This window comes from Canis aureus, chromosome 8 (assembly GCF_053574225.1).
Source record: "Canis aureus isolate CA01 chromosome 8, VMU_Caureus_v.1.0, whole genome shotgun sequence".
Classification (NCBI taxonomy): domain Eukaryota; kingdom Metazoa; phylum Chordata; class Mammalia; order Carnivora; family Canidae; genus Canis; species Canis aureus.
The window spans coordinates 36,460,121-36,475,841 of NC_135618.1; the positions used below are offsets into that span (position 1 = coordinate 36,460,121).

The 15,721-nt window shown below is 38.3% G+C and overlaps 1 protein-coding gene across 1 annotated transcript in view; it reads left to right on the plus strand.

Moving 5' to 3' along the window:
• The first annotated feature begins 233 nt into the window (after nt 1-233).
• Nucleotides 234-15,721, plus strand: part of LOC144318680 (olfactory receptor 11A1-like) — a 53,181-nt gene continuing 37,693 nt past the window's right edge. Inside the window, exon 1 of the mRNA XM_077905826.1 lies at nt 234-548. The gene's annotated coding sequence lies outside the window, so the exon portion shown is untranslated. The remainder of the gene's footprint in view (nt 549-15,721) is intronic.

Consider the following 15,721-nt stretch of genomic DNA (forward strand, 5'->3'; position numbering starts at 1 on the left):
GATCGTAGCATCGGGGCGGTGCTTTAGCGAGCCAGTCACCTCGGCGACCGGATGTGACGATGCCGGAAGCCGCTGACTGAGCTGGGCCTGGCTGGCGGCTGCGGTGGGCGGGGTCGGCCGAGCCCGTCCGGCGCGGTCTTCCCCACGGACCCAGCGCTGCTGGGGGCGGTGCCATTAGGGCCCCGCCTCCCGCGTCGACTCCGATTGGCTCTGGCGCGACGCTGTCGGCTCGCGGGGGGCGGAGACTCGGGCCGCTCCTCCCAGAGGCCGGGGCCGGGCCGCGTCGTCAGCCGCTGCGGTCCTTCCGGTTTCTGGCAGCCGCGTCGCCTCCTTCCGAAGGCTGGGGTCCTCCTTTCGCAGCGAACCCGTTGGGCGCCGTCCAGCCCAACACCGGGTCGCTCCGGGTCTCGCCCCTCGGGAGGCCCTCGGCCCCTCGTTGCCCACTTCCCTGGAGGTGCCGGCCCCTCCCGCCCCTCTAAAATGTCCAATCACCTCCAGAGGGTCTTCCTGAAACCCGCAGAGGAAAGCTCGGGCAACGCCTCGCAGTGGTAAGTACTGGCTGCGACTCCCCCTCAACACGCCTGCCCCGGCCCGCCTCTTAGCAGGGTGCCCAGGCGGCCTTCTCCTCCGGGCGCCCTGGCCCCGCAGTGGGCGCGCCTTGGGGGCGAGCGCCGGCCGGCGGGGCGCTCACGGCCCTGGAGCCCTCCGAGCGCTCGAGCGCGCCCCTCCTGGAAACATGCAGCCTCGGCCCGCCCCGGCCCCGCACGACTCCTGCGACGGAGCAGCTCTCCACGGGAGAGGAAGACCAACATGGCCGGCGCGCCCGCGTGGACGGACGCCTTCTGGAAGGTTCTCGCGCACTCGCCGGAAAACACGCAGCGCGCGCGCGGACCAGCAGGTGCCGCCCAGGTGGTGCGGCCCAGATGGTGCGGCCCAGGTGGCGCAGGCCCTCCCGTGCGGACGGCTGTTCCTTCAGAGGAGTGAGAAGGAAAGGAAGAATGTGTGCAGGGGATGCTTAGGATATGAAACCACAACCTGAAAAATTGATCTCGTCTGAGGGAATGGATCTTTTCTTTTTTGAAAAGGATTTTGCTTATTCATGAGAGACACAGAGAGTTAGAGACCCAGGCAGAGGGAGAAGCAGGCTCCCTGCGGGGAGCCCCATGCGGACCTCGATCCCGGGACCGGGCTCTCACCCTGAGCCGAAGGCAGGCGCTCCACCACCGAGCCACTCAGGCGGCCCTGGATTTTGTTTGTAAATTTTAAATAGTAGTTTTATATGGAAAGGAAGAAAAGTAGAATGATTGCCACGTGAGATCGGTGGTTGGGAACAGAGTCTTTGAAGCAGCTGTAATGAGAACGCCCTCTCTCGTTGGATATCTCCCTATTTGACATAGGGAGATTCCAGGATTTCTTTTAAAAAGGCGTACGTGGTTGCACATTTCCAAAACAGTTTATCACTAAGTCAATTTTTTTTAAAGTTCTGTTAGTCAACATGAAATAAAAGGGGAACAGAACTGTTAGGGAAGATCGACTATTTTAAGTTGTAGACTCCATGGTTAGTGGATATAATAAGTGGTGAGAAAAAAACTTAATGAGTCTCTGTGGAAGGAAAATGTGAAGGAAGATGGAAATTGAGAGGTAGAATTCATCTCTGGAAAACTGTGTTGATATTCCTCAAGAAGTTAAAAATAGACCTACCCTTGGACCCAGCAGTTGCACTACTGGGAATTTACCCCAAAGATAACAGAGGTAGTGAAATGACAGAACACCTGTACCATAATGTGAATAGCAGCATTGTTGACAATAGCCAAACTGTAGAAGGAGCCAAGATGTCAATTAGCATATGAATGGATACAGAATATGTGGCATATACACACGTGCATACACATACACACATATATATATATACACACACACAATGGAATATTAGTCATCAGAAAGGATGGATACCTACCATTTATATCAACATGGATGGAACTGGAGGGTACTATGCTGAGTGAAATAAGTCAATTGGACAAAGACAATTATCATATTGTCTCACTCATATGTGGAATATAAGAAGGGAAAAGAAAGGAACGAGGGAAACTAAGTTTCCTAAACTATAGGGGAAATCAGAGAAGACAACAAACCATGAGAGACTCCTAACTCTGGGAAACAAAGGGTTATAGAAGTGGGGGCAGGTGGGTGAAATGGAGTGATAGGTGTTATACTATATGTTGGCAAATTGAATTTAAATAAAATTTAATAAATAAAACTTGAAACTATAATAAATAAATAGATCTGCCAAAAATTCACCATAAGGATGTCCATACCAAGACACATTGTAATTAAAATGGCAAAAAAAGTGATTAAAAGGGATTTTGAAGGTTGTAAGAGAAAAGAAGATACCTACATACAAAGGAAACTCCATAGACTGTCAACTGATTTTTTCAGCAGAAAATTGCAAACGAGAATGGAGTGATGTATTCAAAATGCTAAAAGGGAAATATCTGTAGTCACAAATACTTTATCTAACAAGGCTGTGATTCAGAATAGGAGGAGAGATGAAGAATATTTCAGACAAACAAAAACTAGAAGAGTTCATGACCACTAAACCAGCCTTATAAGATATATTAAAGGGAAGGAAGTCTTTTGAGTGTAAAGATCATTGGGGAGAATGTAAAAAGTAAAAAACACACAAGCAGTAAATTAAGAATTTCTGTGAAAATCACTTAAAGGATTCATAAAATAAAAAGGATGTAAAATATGATGCCAAATATCTGAAACGTGGAAGGGGGGCATGTAAATAATGAGTTCAAAATTAAGTGACCATCAACTTAATACAGGCGATGATATGCAGAAGATCTTTTATATAAAATAAATGAAATTACAAATCAAAAATTAAATATATGCAAAAAATAAAGAACAAGGAATCTAAGCATATCACTAAAGAAAACCAAGAAAAGGAATGAGAGAAAAACTACAAAACAATCGTAAAACATATAACAAAATAGCAATAAAAGCACATCTACTAATAATTACTTTGAATGTAAATGGAATAAATGCTCCCATCAAAGGATACAGGATGACAGAGTGAATTAGAAAATAAGACCCATCTTTATGCTGCCGAAAAGAGACTCATTGCAAGCCTTAAAAAGTTATCTACATATTGAAAGTAAGAGTAAGGCATTAAGATGGTGGAGGATTTGTGGGACCCTAAGTTTGTCTCCTTCCTCAAATACAACTAAATAGTTATTAAATCATTCTGAACACCCAAGAAAGCAATCAGAGGTCTGAGAGAACAAACACTGCAAGCCTATAAGTCAAAAAGCAACCATTTTTTGGAGGGTAAGAGGTGCAGAGACTTGAATCTGGTGTGATATAGCTGTAGATACAGCATTGGGAAGGGAGCTTGATTAAGGAGGCTACTGCAAAGTATTCCGAATGGAGCACAAAATCGGAATTTTTAGAAGTCTGTTACAATGGGAGTCATGCTGGTTTAAGGGTGTTCAGGTGATGAAACCGGGTGAAATCCCAGGTGTGACATCATGCTCTGAGGATCCCCTGAGTCACAAGAATTGGTGGTGGCTAAGTGCTGCACTGTACCAGGTATAGGAGCATGGAAGCCAGCTGAGAAACCTTAGTCTAGGTGCCAGCTTTCTGCTCTGTGTTGCCATAAACTTCAAACCACTGTGTGGTCCTGTGACTGCTTTCCTGGGACAGGTTCAGCAAAGGCAGAAGTGTGGCAAGACCCTCCCCGGGAGGAAGAGAGTGGATTGGTACCATGGGAGTCCCTACAATTTGTAGTTTTGAAACTCAGTCATGTGCCTGATATAAAAAAAGCTCAGACACAGGCAGACTTCTGATGGAAACAGGAGGGACAAGACTGATTGATTGCTTTTCTGTGAGAAATCACAGAAGAGTGAGGGGTGTGAATTTTCAGGCCCAGCTATCAGTGCTGAAAGCCTTCAGGGAGCAAAGCAGTGCCATCTAGTGGAGTCTGGAGCCACTTACACCAAGCCCTGCATCCCTGTGCCCTGGAAGCACAGCCCCGCAAGGGCAAGTCCACCTGCAAATCAGCACAACAGGGCCCTCTCCCAGAAGATCACAACTTGTTCACATCAAGTTTACTGATCAGAGAGGGCTGCAAAGCTTCAGCTCTAAGGGAAATAGGATCTAGCATCCTTTATACTTTTATCCTTTATTTTTAAAATTATTGTCAGTAATTTTCTCTTTTCAATTCTTTTTCTACTTCTAATTTTTATATATGCTTTTTATATATTTTTTATTTCCTTTCACTGTGTTTTATTATATATATGTGTGTATATACATATATATATGAAATAAAAAATATAAAGGAAATATATATACACACATATATATGCATGCCTTCTTTCTTATTTTAGGATATAGTTCCTTTTAACAAGCAGACCAAAACACACCCAGGATCTAGGTTTTTGTTGTTCCTGTTTCTCCTGTTGTTGTTATTGCTGTTGTTTTTCTTCTTTTCTGGACAAAATGACAAGATAGAATTCATCCCAAGAAAGAATAGGAGGTAGTATTCATGACCAGGAATTTAATCAATATAGAGATAAGTAAGATGTCTGAACTAGAATTTAAAACAATGTATATAAAGATACTAGCTGGGTTTGAAAAAAGCATAGAAGACACTAGAGAATCCCTTACTGTAGAGATATAAGAACTAAAATCTAGTCAGGCTGAACTAAAAAATGCTATACCCAAGATGCATCCCAAGTGGAGGCCATAAAAACACGGATGACCAAAGCAGAAGAGTGAAACAATAATAAAGAAGATAAAATATTGAAAATAATGAAGGTGAAAATAAGGAAAGAAAACTATTAGATTATAAAGGCAGACTTTGGGAACTCTGCAATTCCATAAAGTAAAACAATATCCATAACACTGGAGTTCTAGAAGAAGAGTGGGAAAACAGAACAGAAGGTTTATTTGAACAAATTATGGCTAAAAACATCCCTAATATAGGAAAGGGAACAGGCCTTCAAGTCCAAAGGCACAGAGAACTCCCCTCAAAATCAACAAAGATAGGGTGACCAAGACATATCATAGTGAAACTTGCAATTTACAAAGATAAAGAGAAAATCCTCAGAGCTCTTCGGGGATGAGGTCCTTAACCTAAAGGGTAGACATATAAGGCTGGCATAAGACCTTCCAGAGACCTGGCATGCCAGAAAGGACTGGCATGATATATTCAATGTGCTAAATGAGAAAAATACGTAGTCAAGAATACACTATCCAGCAAAACTGTCATTCAGAATAAGAGAGATAAAGAGTTTCCAAGACAAAAACTAAAGGTATTTGTGAACACTAAATCAGCCCTGCAAGAAATATTAAAGGATACTTTTGAGTGGAACGAGAGCTCCAAAATAACAAATACTAGAAAGGAACAGTTACTTTATAGGTAATACAAGGACACCACATACATATCATTCAGTAATTACTCTGAATGTAAAGGGACTACATGCTGCAATCAAAATACACAGGTTATCAGAATGGATTAGAAAACAAGATGCAGGGATCCCTGGGTGGCGCAGCGGTTTAGCGCCTGCCTTTGCCCCAGGGCACGATGCTGGAGACCCGGGATCGAATCCCACATCGGGCTCCTGGTGCATGGAGCCTGCTTCTCCCTCTGCCTATGTCTCTGCCTCTCTCTCTCTCTCTCTCTCTCTCTCTCTGTGACTATCATAAAGAAAAGAAAAGAAAAGAAAAGAAAACAAGATGCATTGATATGTGGCTTAGAAGAGACTCATTTTACCACCAAAGGTACCTCCAGATTGCAAGTGAGGGGGTGAATAATCATTTATCATGCTAATGGACATCAAAAGAAAGCTGGAGTAGTCATACTTCTATCATACAAAATAGATTTTAAACCAATAACTAATAAGAAATTAAGGACACTATTTCATAATATATCCTTGGTCTATTCAACAAGAAGACCTAACAATTGTAATATTCATGCCCCTAACTTGGGGGAAGAGCCAAATACATAAATCAATTAATAACACTTAGAGAAACTCATTGATGATAATAAATACAATAATAGTAGGGAACTTTAACACCCAACTCACAGCAATGGACAGGTCATGTAAGCAGATCAATAAGGAAATGAGAACTTTGAATGACACTTAACATGTATTCAGGACATTTTATCCTAAAGCAGCAGAATACACATTCTTTTCAAGTGCATATGTAATATTCTCCAGAATAGATCTCATACTAGGCACAAATGAGAATTCAACTGGTACAAAAAGATTGAGATCATACTATGCATATTTTTAGGATACAATGCTATAATACTTGAAGTCAATCACAAGAAAAAAGCGGAAGAGACCACAAAGGTTAAAGAACACCCTACTACAGAGAGAATGAATCAACAAGGAAATTAAAGAAGAAATAAAAAATACATAGAAGCAGATAAAAATGAAAACATGACAGTTCACGACCTTTGAGATGCAACAAAGGTGGTCCTAAGAAGGAAATATATAGCAATACAGGCCTTAAGAAGACAGGAAAATCTCAAATACACAACCTAACCTTACACCTAAAGAGGCTGGAAAAAGAACACCAAATAAATCCTGCTGCCTAAATCCAGCAGGAGAAGAGAAATAATAAATATTAGAACAGAAATCAATGATACAGAAATTTTAAAAAACAGATCAAGAATCAACAAATTAGTTCTTTCAAAGAACAGATTCTAGTTCTTTGAAAGAATTAACAAAATTGATAAATCCTTAGCCAGAAATATCAAAAAGAAAAGAGAAAGGACCCAGATAAATAAAATCGAGTGAAAGAGAAGAGATCACAAGCAACACCGTAGAAAAATAATTTTAAGAGAATATTATTAGCAATTATATGCCAACAAATTAGGCAATCTGGAAGAAATGGATCAATTCCCAGAAACATGTAAACTACTAACTGAAACAGGAAGAAATAGAAAAACTGAGCAGACCCATAACCAGCAGTGAAATTGAATCAATAATAAAAAGTCTCCCAACAAGTGAGTCAAGGGCCAGATGGCTTCCTAAGGGGATTCTATCAAGCTTTTAAAGAAGAAATCATACTTATTCTTCTGAAACTGTTCCCAAAAGTAGAACTGGCAGGAATACTTCCAAACTCATTCCATGGTGCCAGTATTACTTGATTCCAAAATCAGACAACTGCATTAAATAGGATTAAAGACCAGTATCTCTAATGAATACAGATGCAAAAATTCTCAGTAAGATACTAGCTAATCAGATCCAACAGTATATTAAAAGAATTATTTACACTATTAAGTGGTTTTATTCCTGGGCTGTTAGGCTGGTTCAACATTTACAAATCAATCAGTATGATACACCATATTAATAAAGGAAGGGATAAAAACCATATGATCCTCTCAATAGATAAATAAAAAGCACCTGACAAAATTCAGCACCCATTCTTTATAGAAACCTTCTACAATGTAGGGGAAAAGGGATCATATCTCAACATCAAAGAGGCCTTATATAAAAGACACACAGCTAACATCATCCTCAATTGAGGAAAACAGAGCTTTTCCTCTAAGGTCAGGAACATGACAGCGATGTTCACTCTACCATCATTGTTCAACATACTATTGGAAGTCCTATCTTCAGAAATCAGACAACAAAAATAATTAAAAGGCATCCAAATCATCAAAGAAGAAGTGAAACTTTCACTCTTGGCAGACAATATGATACTCTATGTAGAAAGCCCAAAAGACTCCACCAAAATTTGCTAGAACTGATACAGGAATTCAGCAAAATTACAGGATATAAAATCACAGAAGTCTGTGGCATTTGTATTCACTAACAATAAAGTAGCAGAAAGAGAAATCAAGAAGTTGATCTTGTTTACAATTGCACCAAAAAATAAGATACCTAGAAATAAACCTAACCAAAGAGATAAAAGATATAGTATGAATACTATAGAACACTTATTTAAAAATTGAGGAAAACACAAATAAATAGGAAAACATTCCATGTTCATGCATTAGAAGAACAAATATTGTTAAAATATCTATACTACCCAAAGCCATCTACACATTTAATGCAATCCCTATCAAAATGCCACGAGCATTTTTCACAGAGCTGGAAGAAACAATTCTAAAATTTGTATGGAACCAGAAAGACACTGAATAGACGAGGTAAGTTGAAAAAGAAAAGCAATGCTGGAGGCATCACAATACCAGACTTCAATCTGTATTACAAAACTGTAGTCATCAATACAGTATGCTGCTGGCACAAAAACAAACACATAGATCGATGGAACCCAGAAATAGACCCTTAACTCTATGGTCAACTAATCTTTGACAAAGCAGGCAAGAATAACCAATGGAAAAGCAAATGGTGTTGGAAAATCTGGACGGCCACATGCAGAAGAATGAAACTGGACCACTTTCTTATACCATACACAAAAATAAATTCAAAATGGATGAAACACCTAAATATGAGATAGAATCCATCAAAATCCTAGAGGAGAACATAAGCACCAGCCTCTTTGACCTGGGCCACAGCAACTTCTTGCTATACCTGTCTCCAGAGGCAAGGGAAACAAAAGGAAAAAAGAACTATTGGGACCTCATCAGGATAAAAAGCTTTTCCACAGACAAAGGAAACAATCAGGAAAACTAAAAAGCAACCTAAATAATGGGAGAAGATATTTGCAAATGACATATCATATGAAGGGCTAGTATCCAAAATCTCTAAGAAGAGCTTATCAGTCTCAACACCCCAAAACAAGAAATGCAGTCAAGAAGTGGGCAGAAGACATGAACAGACATTTCCTTAAAAAAAGATAGAAATGGCTAACAGACACTTGAAAAAATGCTCAATATCACTTGGCATCAGGGAAATACAAACCAAAGACACAATGAGATACCACATTACACCAGTCAGAATAGCTAACATTAACAAGTCAGGAAACAACAGGTATTGGTGAGGATGCAGAGAAAGGAGGACTCTCACACTGCTGATGGGAATGCAAACTGGTGCAACCACTCTGGGAAACAGTAAGGAGTTTCCTCAAAAAGTTAAAAATAGAACCCAGCAATTGCACTACTAGGTATTTATCCAAAGGATACAATTTGAAGGGGCACATGTACCCCAATGTTTATAGCAGCAATGTCCATAACAGCCAAAATATGGAAGGACCCAGATGTCCATCAACTGATGAATGGATAATGATGTGGAATATATATATAATGGAATATTACTCAACCATCAAAAAGAATGAAACCTTGCCACAGAACTGGAGGATATTATGCTAAGTGAAATAAGTTAGTGAAAGGAAGATGAATATCATATGATTTCACTCATATGTGGAACTCAAGAAACAAAACAGATGAACATAGGGGAAGGGAAGGAAAAATTAAAAATAAAATAGGATGAAAACAGAGAGGGAGGGATGCCTGGGTGGCTCAGTGGTTAAGCGTCTGCCTTTGGCTCAGGGCATGATCCTGGAGTTCCAGGATTGAGTCCTACATTGGGCTCCCTGCATGGAGCCTGATTCTCCTTCTGCCTATGTTTCTGGTGCGCTCTCTCTCTCTTTCTCTCTCTGTGTGTGTCTAATGAATAAATAAATGAAATCTTTAAAAAAACGGAGGCAAACCATAAAAGACTCAACTACAGGGAACATACTACTGAGGGTTGCTGGAGGAGGGATAGGGTAATTGGGGTGATGGGCATTAAGGAGGGCACTTGACGGAATGAGCAACAGTTATATACAACTGATGAATCACTAAATTTTACCCCTTGAACTAATAATATACTATATTTTAACTAAACTGAATATTTATTTATTTGTTTATTTATTTTTTACTAAATTGAATTTAAATAAATTTAAAATAAAAGGAAATATGGGCATGAAAAGTAAATAAATAAGATTAAATTTACAAGGGCACAGAGAAACATTTATCATATAAATGGACATCAAAAGAAAGCCAGAGTAGCAATACTTACATTGGATAATTAGACTTTAAATCAAAGACTGTAACAAGATATGAAGAAGGGCTCTGTATCATTATAAAGGAGATGATCCAACCAGAGATTTAACAACTATAAATACTTATGCACCTAAGATAGGAGTACCTACATATACAAAACATAACAATCATAAAGAAACTAACCCAATAATAATACAATAATAGTAGGATACTTTAATACTCTACTTACATCAATGAAAAGACCATCCAAACAGAACATCAACAAGAGACCGTGGCTTTAATTGATGCACTGGACCAGATGGATTTAACAAATATAATTCAGAACATTACATCCTAAAACAGCAGAATACACATCCTTTTCAAGTACCCATGGAACATTCTACAAAAGAGATCACATATTAGGACATAAACAAGACTCACAAATTCAAAAAGATCAAAGTCATACCATACATCCTTTCTGGACCACAATGCTATGAAACTAGAAATCAGTCACAAGAAAAAAAACTGTGAATACAGAAAGAGAGAGAGGAGAGGGGGAGAGAGAGAGAGAGAAGAAGGAAGGAAGGAAGGAAGGAAGGAAGGAAGGAAGGAAGGAAGGAAGGAAGGAAGAAGGAAAACAGAGACAAGTATAGAAAATTAGGAGAATGAAGTCTTATGCATACAAAATATCAATAAAAAGGGATTATAAAAAGAAAATGAACAGAAATTTTGATGGTAAAATGTTTAATAACTGTGATTGAAAGTTTACTAAAGGACTGAACAGCAGCAGAAGCAGATTTGAGCAGGCAGCAGAAAGAATCAGAGAACTTGAAGGTAAGCCAATTAAGATTACCTAGTCTGGGGAAGAAAAAGTAAAGAAATTAATAAAAATGAACAGAGTTTAAGAGACCTGTGGGACACTGGGAAGTGTACCAACATACATGCTAGGATAAGCTCAAACAGCCACACCAGACAATTATAATAAAACTGTTGAAAACCAAAGACAGGAATCCTGAAAGCAGAGAAGTGATTCATCACAAATAATCAATGTTCACTAAGATTAACAGCATACTCCTCACTAGAAACCACTGAGGCTGTAAAATAGTGGGATAATGTATTAAGTATTAACTATATTTTCTGTATTCTTGATGCTCCACGGTCTTGGGTCTTACAAATTTTGGGAGAAACTTCCCCTTCCAGTGTTAGCTAATTCCTAGATATAGCAAGTGACTTGCCTGTGAATAGTTCTGATACACAAACAAACCAATCCAAAGCCCCCATATCTCCCCACAACTTCTTTACTGATTTCCTACACTACAAACCTCTATTTCCCCTTCCCTAATCACTCTAAGGTACTTGACAACCAGAAACAGTCTCTACATCCTAGAACCCACTGAAATTATTCAGCTAGCCAATCTTAAGCCAGCTTATCCCATGTACCCCTGCCTTGTCCATTCCTTCCCATAAAACCATGATCAATGCTTGTTTTCCTTGTGTGGTCTTGCATGGCATGCCATGTGTCCTGATTCTAGGGAACTGTGAGTAAAGATTCCTTCCTTCACGATAGTTACTTCTGTGGCTATGTTCTTGCTAACCTGATTAAAACAAGTCCAGGTACATTTTAAAAACCGATTGCATGCTCAAGAGAAAAAAGTTTTTAAACAATAATTCCATATCTGGCAAAATTATACTCCAAAAATTGAGAAATTAAGACATCCCCTAATAGGCAAAAACTGAGAAATATGTGACTGGTAGCCTCCCCTACAAGAAATGCTAAAGGGAATTACTTCAGGCTGAAATGAAAAGATAATAGACAATTAGACAATAAAGAACAACAAAGGTAATTATATAGATAAATATAAAAATCTGTATCAATGTGTTTTTAGTTTGTAATTTTGCTTTTTTTCCTATGAGATTTAGGAAGAACTACATAAAACGATTTTATGAACTTAAGTTAGTAGGCATACAATAACAAAAATCAAAGGGGGGAGGGTAAGTATATAAGAGCAAAGTATTTGTGTACTATTGAAACTAAGTTGGTACTCTTTGAACTACATTGTTATACACATTAAGTTAATTGTAGTCCACAAGGCAACCACCAATAAAATAACTTGAAATTTTATACCCAAAGAAATAAGAGGGGAATCCAAAATAGTACGTTAGAGAATATCCAAAATAAAAGACAGTAATGGAGGAACTAAGGAATAAAAAGTATTTAAGGCATATAGAAAACAAATTGTAAAATGGTAGAAGTCTGATATTATCAGTAATCACTAGAAATGTAAATATATTAAACTAACTAAAGGGCATAGATGAGAAGAATAGGTTTGAGAAATGATCCAAATATATGCTGTCTATAAGAGATCCACATTTGATCTCAAGATACAGACAGATTAAGAGTGAAAGGATAGAAATATATATTCCATGTAAACAATAACTAAAAGAGAGTTGAAGTAGTTATATTAATATCAGACAAAATGACTTCTAAGGCAAAAACTCTTGAAAGACATAGAAGGACATTTTATAACAATAAAAGGATTCATCCATGAAGATGTAATACATATGCACCTAAAAATAGAGCCCCCAAATATCTGAAATAAAAACTGACAGATTGAAGGGAGAAACACATACTTAATTATAATAGTCTTTGACTTCAACACCTCACTTTCAATAATGACTGGAAGAAGTCCACAACCAGAGATCTAAGCCAAAGAGATATATAAGTAACATGCCTGATGGAGAATTTAAAGCAGTCACCATAAGGATACTCACGGGACTTGGGGGAAAAAATGGAAGGCATCAGTGAGACGCTTACCATAGAGATAAAAGAATTAAAAAAGAATCAGAGATGAAGAATATAATAAATGAGATTAGAAATAAATTTGATGCAATGAACACAGGCTGAAAGAAGCAAAGGAACGAATTAATGACCTACAAGACAAAGTAATGCAAAGCAATGAAGCTGAACAAAAGAGAGAAAGAAGAATGCAACATGAGAATATACTTAGGGAACTCAATGACTCCACAAAACATATTAACATTTATATTATAGGAGTCCCAGAAGAAGAAGAGAGAGTAAAGAAAGCAGAAAATTTATTTGAAGAAATACTCACTGGAAAGTTATCTAATCTGGGGAAGGAAACAGACATCCAGATCTAGGAGGCATAGAGAGGTATTATCAAAATCAACAAAAGCAGGCTTAGACCAGACATATTGTAATTAAATTTGCAAAATATAGCCATAAAGAAAAAAATCATTTTTTATTTTTATTTTTTAATTTTTTTAAGAGATATTATTTATCTATTCATGAGAGACACAGAGACAGAGAGAGAGGCAGAGACACAGGCAGATGGAGAAGCAGGCTCCATGCAGGGAGCCTGATGTGGGACTCGATCCCGGGACTCCAGGATCACGCCGTGGGCCGAAGGCAGGCGCTAAACCACTGAGTCACCCAGGGATCCCCAGAAAAAAATCTTAAAAGCAACAAGACAAAAGAAATCCTTAACTTATAAGAGAAAACCTGTAAGGCTAGCAGGATATCTTTCAACAAAATCTTGGTAAGCCAGAAAGGAGTGTCATGATATATGCCAAGTGCTGAATGGGAAAATCTGCAGCCAAGAATAATCCATCCAGCAATGCTATCATTCTGAATGAAAGAAGAGATAGTTTCCCCAACAAAGAAAAACTAAAGGAGTTTGTAATCACTAAACCAGCCTTGCAAGAATTATGAAAGGAGACTCTGAGTAGAAAGTAGAGACCAAAAGTGACAGTATAAAGACAGGAAATATAAAGCAGTAAAAACGAATATTTCTGTAAAAAAAATTGGCCAAGAAACTTACAAAAAGGCATATAAAATATAACAATATATACCTAAAACATGGAGGAAGAGAGGAAAAAAGAATGAGTTCAAGCTTGAACGACCATCAACTTAATACAGACTGTCATACACAGAAGAGGTTATATACAAACATAAAGATAACCATATAGCAAAACCCACGAATAAACATGCAAAAAGTAAAGAGAAAGAAACCCAAATATATCACTAAAGAAAATCAGCAAAACATGAGAAAGCCAAGAAAGGATCAGAGAAAATCTCCAGAAACAACTACAAAACAACAAAATAGCAATAAATACACACTTACCAATAATTACTTTGAAGGTAACTAGACTGAACATTCCAATCAAAAGTCATAAGAAGACAAAATAAATTTAAAAAAAAAGACCCACACACATGTTGCCAACAAGACTCATTTAAGACCTAGAGACACCTGCAGATTGAAAATGATGGGATGGAGAAACATTTATCATGCAAATGAATGTCAAAATAAAGCTGGAGTAGCAATACTTATATTGGAAAGCCTAGACTTCAAAACAAGCGCTGTAACAAGAGATGAAGAAGGGCACTATATAACAATAAAGGGGACAATCCAACAAGAAGATATAGCAATTGAGCTATTTATGCACCCAATATAGGAGCACCAAAATATATAAAGTCATTTATAACAAACATAAAGGAACTCATTGTTAATAAAATAATAATAGTATAGAGCTTTAATACCCCAATTTTATGGATGGACAGATCATCTACACAGAAAATCAACAAGGAAACAATGGCTTTAAATGATGCACTTGACAAGATGGACTTAACAAATATATTCAGAACATTTCAGCCCCAAACAGAGAATTATACATTCTTTTCAAGTGCACGTGGAATGTTCTCCAGAAGACATCACATATAAGGTCACAAAATAGTCCTCGACAAATACGAGATTAAAGTCATACCATGCACCTTTTCTAATCACAACACTATGAAACTAGAAGTCAACAACAAGAAAAAAAATTGGAAAGCAAATACTAAACAAAAAAAAGGGGGGGGGGGAACCAGGAAATCAAAGAACAAATTTTAAAAAATACACGTAATGAAATGAAAAGGAAAATACAATGGTGCAAAACCTTTAGGATGGAATCTGTAATCAAAAATCTCCCAAAGAAATTCTATCAAACGTTTAAAGAAGAAACCATACCATTCTACTAAAGCTGTTCGGAAAAATAGAAAGAGGTGGATACTTCCAAACTCCTTCTATGAGGCCAGCATCACCTTAATTCCAAAACCAAAGACCCCACCAAAAAGAATTATAGACCAATATCCCTGATGAACATGGATGCAAAGACTCTCAACAAGATACTAACAATACATTAAGATTATTCACCATGACCAAGTGGGATTTATCCCCAGGATGCAAGGCTGGTTCAACACTCATAAAGCAATCAATGTGATTGATCATATCAGCAAGAGAAAAAACAAGAACCATATGATCCTCTCAATAGATGCAGAGAAAGCATTTGACAAAATACAGCATCCATTCCTGATCAAAACTCTTCAGGGTGTAGGGATAGGGAGGGAACATTCCTCAACATGTTTAAAAGCCATCTACAAAAAGCCCACAGCAAATATCATTCTCAATGGGGAAACACTGGGAGCCTTTCCCCTAAGATCAGAAACATGACAGGGATGTCCACTTTCACCACTGCTATTCAACATAGTACTAGAAGTCCTAGCCTCAGCAATCAGGCAGCAAAAAGAAGTAAAAGGCATTCAAATTGGCAAAGAAGAAGTCAAACTCTCCCTCTTCACTGATGACATGATACTCTACATAGAAAACCCAAAAGACTCCACCCCAAGATTGCTAGAACTCATACAGCAATTCAGCTGTGTGGCAGGATACAAGATCAATGCCCAGAAGTCAGTGGCATTTCTATACACTAACAATGAGACTAAGA